The sequence below is a fragment of the Pinus tabuliformis genome, chromosome 2_1 (genome assembly GCF_031772625.1).
Source record: "Pinus tabuliformis cultivar Carrire ecotype Pingquan chromosome 2_1, CPIR1, whole genome shotgun sequence".
NCBI classification, from domain to species: domain Eukaryota; kingdom Viridiplantae; phylum Streptophyta; class Pinopsida; order Pinales; family Pinaceae; genus Pinus; species Pinus tabuliformis.
Window position 1 is genome coordinate 666,603,132 of NC_142299.1, and position 4,705 is coordinate 666,607,836.

A 4,705-nucleotide genomic window follows, 5' to 3' on the forward strand; every position below is an offset into this window, starting at 1 on the left:
ACGCTGTTTTGTACAGGATAAATCGCGTATATGGAGTTCTGAGCAGCAAGGGCAAACTCTGGTTTGAAAAGGTCTGAGATGGGTATGTCAGAATCCTTCAGACACAGTTTCAGAAGGTGCAGCAGGCACAGGTTCAGGGGGAGCAGCTTAAAAGTCTCATAAAGCATTGTTGGCATTTAGATGTTTTGGTTATTGGTTTCAGGAGAAGGAGCTCAGAAAGAAATCCTGGTTGCTGATCTAAAAGATGTTTATCAGATGCTGCTGGTGACTTTCATAAGTCTTGGTCTAGACCTGTTGTCTCTATGTCATGTATCTCTTTTGTGATATCTCTTTTATGATGTCAAGGTCATGTAACGGCCTATGTTGGTTTCCCCACTATGCCTGGGATGATTGATGTAATATAATTGGTTGTTTCTGATGTGTCCCCTCTTGGTAGGGAGTATGGATGTATGTATTGAGTCTTTTGGTGATAGGAAGGTTCCTTATGGTGTAGAAGTCTTGGTTCTTGTTGAAGAACATCTTTTACAGATCTGGCCTACAGTCAGGGGGAGCATGATTCAGCACAGCCAAGCAGAGGTATCAGCATGTACTCAGGGGGAGCATAGCCCTTTGCCCTTGATGACAAAGGGGGAGAATGATTCTAAGGATCTTGAGGTTGCCATCAAGTCCAAAGGGGGAGATTGTTGGAATTTTGGCACAGATGTGGCGCTTTGATACAGGTGTTGTCCTTGATGGCAACTCTCTTTGATGACAGATCTCCGTTCAGACTACAAAATAAAGAGAAATCTAATATACGTCGGTTAATCAAGTCCAAGTTGCGTATACACGCTGGTGATATGCATGCTAAGTCGCGTATACGCAGGAGAGCTATATACGAAGGCGCGTATACACGCAGATGCATGAACAGAAAAGGGTGTATATGTCGGGAAGTTTCCTTTTGGTCCATGGTAGTTAGTCCTCGGTACTTGTGCCCATGTCTTTGGACCAAAGTACCTCGACAGACGTGTAGATCTCTAGTTTTGAAGTTGATGGTTTTTGGATTTCTATGGTTTTGGCTCTTGGTATTGAGCTAGGCCTAAGGCTATATAAGGAGGAGAAGATCATTAAGCAAATCATCTTGAAAAGGCTTGAATAGCTGCTGAAGAAAGAGATCTGGTATGCAGGTTGTGGGTTGCTTGATCTAAGCTAAGGAGAGATCACTTCGGTTGATGAAAGACTAGATCTAAAGGATAGATCGGGATCTAATGATTTGAAATGCACTATTATGATATGGTTGATTATGCGTATTTCTAGATCTGCATACTGACGCAATGTTATGTTCTGGGTCTAACTGATGTCTGGTACAGCTGCAAGTTGAAAGAATTTATTTTTAGATCTGTACGCAGGTTGGATTCGGTAAAAGCGCGTGTATACGCGTGTTTCTCTCATTGAAGTAGCGTATATATTTTGGAGCTTTATTTTTGAGTTACAGTTGGGTCTGACTATTATTGCAGAGTTCTGTAGTCTGCTCTGTGTTCTGGTAACTGGTGATTGATAGGTTTCAGTGGTTCAGTGATTGATGATGCTAGTATTGGATGTTTTGTGCTTCAATGATTTGTTGTGAAAGTTGAATGAATTGTGGTCTTCAGATTGTAACGTTGTGCTTCAGGAATATCCAGTCTGAAAATGTATGAAAGGTGGTACCTGAAAGAAAGAAGATTGTAGGACAGCACCTACGTACTAGTATCTTGGCTAGTACAAGAGCAAAGGGGGTTGGAGCTCCCTTCCAAGGAAGTTTGGAGAACGAGAGAAGGTTGTAGCCTTCTGCAGGTTGTAGCCTGCGTACTGGTATAAGGCTGCACCAGTACAAAAGGATTGTAAACTGAAGTTTCATATTAAAGATAGAGACGACTTGCAGCAGGTGGTTTTCACCCACATTGGGTTTCCACCTTATATCTTGGTGTTCATGTGTGTGGTTCTGTGTGATCTGTTCTACTGCATCTGTTTACTCTTAATATGGTGAATAATGTCCTCATGCACTTAACTGAAGATAAACTGACTGAATTATAAGATTTCTAGTTATACGCTGTTTTCTTTATTCACAGTTGCGTGTACACGCTGGTTCACTTAACGAAAGTAGCGTATATGTTTCTGAGCATTGAAAAAGTTTTATAGTTCTGATAATACTGATTCACCCCCCCCTCTCAGTATTATTTCCAACATAGCCCATAGTTTGAATCTCTATTTTGTAGCCATAGTGAATAGCCACCTTGAGAAAATCCAACCTCCCTGGAGTGTTGGGCTTAGCCTTGGGTAATTTACACCTTCCTTACACATTCTCTGACTATCATACATCTTTCCAACACCTTATTCCACTATTCTGACCCTCCTAATTCTTTCAGCTAATTTCCTGTAGAAAACTAGGACATCTTGTAGTAGTTCCTATAGCAGTCTATTTGACCTTATTTTGATCAGAAATGATAGTATAAGTATAGGTTAGGCCCTCATATTATACTCCATGCCTATAAGTGCCACTGAGACTAGCTCTCCCATGCCTTTCCCCCCTCCAAGATCAGATAGTATAACATAGCATTTACATTTCTAAATTTAGAAATTAAAAGACTCTTTTTCTACAAATACAACATGAGATAGTTAGTGCATGCATATATGAATCATAAGATGATAGAACAACTTCCCATGTCCAACTAGTCTAAATATCTACATGGTAAAATGAAAGGTTAGCTTAATTTTTTTCTACAACTAATTTGTGTCATTTCCTAGCTAGATGATTCATAGCGTTTTCCATTTAGTAACTTTCATTTCCTAAATAAACAAGAATTTACTTTCTTGTATTAGAACTAACTTTACATTCACTGTGAGTAGTGAGACTCCTTCTAGTCAATAGAAGACTAGTTTGAAACCCTAGTGGTATATTGCCTCAATTGAGAAGTGACACAAGTAGAATGTTGCATTTGTTGTGCATATAACACTATTACCTCGAAGTTTGTACGAAACCCCGGGTTGATAAAGTAAAGTTGGTAGCCCTAGGAGTTGCAACATCCTTGCTCCAATACTGAGGATCATCAACTTGGTTGGCATTATTGTGCCTGAGCTTTCTTTGAAGGATGAATACTAAGTTACTAAGGTGTCATTTTCTATGGTGATGTTTTATTTGTTTTGCTTATATAGGTCATCTTGCCACATAGTGGCCACCATTTCCCAACTGAAGAAAACTTGTTTGAGTTTCTTTCTTTATGGGGGTAAATTGCATTGACATTGCTAATGTTAAGATATATGTCGTAAAATATTTTATAGTCTATTTTAGTTTATATTCAAGTATTCATCGTCTTTCATGTATTATACTTTGCATTGTATCCTCTTTCGATTTCAGGAGAGGAACTCAGTATTGATGGTAAGAAGAAGGAATTGAAGAAAGAGGAGAACAATTACACTCAAATGACAAATGAAAAAAGAGAGAGAGAATAGAACTAGTCTAGTGATACCCTTATAACCAATATCTTCCATAAGACACACACATAGAGACTGATGGTCAAGTCTTCAGAGTTGGTGAATTCACTTGCAATGCAGATAGTGATAATGTTTTGAAGTGATAAAAAAATACTTCCTGTGTAAATTGTAGTCCAACCAATATTAAGTTGGAAACTCATATTGTAATACTTAACATTTTATATAATAAAACTTATGTGGTTGAAATTATTTATATTTTCACTTGATATTATTTAGTATTGTAATTAACATATATAATTTTTCATTTTCATATTAGATGAACATGCATATTGTATGACATTTCTTTTCTTAATTTAGTCACAAAATCATACTAATTAATTTATGTTGATTAATAATGAACACATAAAATCAATCAAAAACTATTAATTAGTAGTTTATATTGATTAGTGATGAACACAAATAAAATGAATACATGACTAAATTAGTCATTTATAATGATTATTAGTGAAATTAAATGAAATGAATAGAAACTACTAAATTACTCATTTATATAATGAATATGAAACTACCAAAAAAAGATAAATGATTGTTGTAAATGATAAAATTGTGATTAAAAATGACAACTAAATTTTGCATATATACAACTACTAGTATTTAATTTATAGTATCTTATAACATGACCAAAATTTAGTCATATTTCTTTGGTCATTAATTGGTTTCAAACGATGACTAAAATTTGCATATATATGACTATTAGTAGCTAATTTACAGTATCTCATGACACGACCAACATTTTGGTCATATTTATTTGGTCATTAATTGAATTTTTCGGGTAATCATATAGTGATATATTTTGTTGTATATTTTATCATTAATTGCGGGAATTAATGAATAAATTAATGACCAAATTTATGACTGAATATACTATTAGATGATAAAATTGAGACAACTAGTTAATGACTAAGCTAAAAATGACTAAAAGTTGGTCGTGTTATAAGATAGTGTTAATTAGCTACTATTGGTCACTAACTGAAAATGGTCATTTATATGCAAATTTTAGTCTTTTTTTAGTAAATAATTAGCCATTTTGTACTAGTGTTATATCATGAATCCTTGAATTCTTTTTTTACAGTTATTTGTATATATTATCTTGTGCATTTTGTTCTCTTTCTTGCTTTGGATGATTTGCAGGTTTCACTTTTGTTGAGAAATCTATGGCGTCATGAATTAGGTGATTTCTCTTAGTACTTTTGGTTCA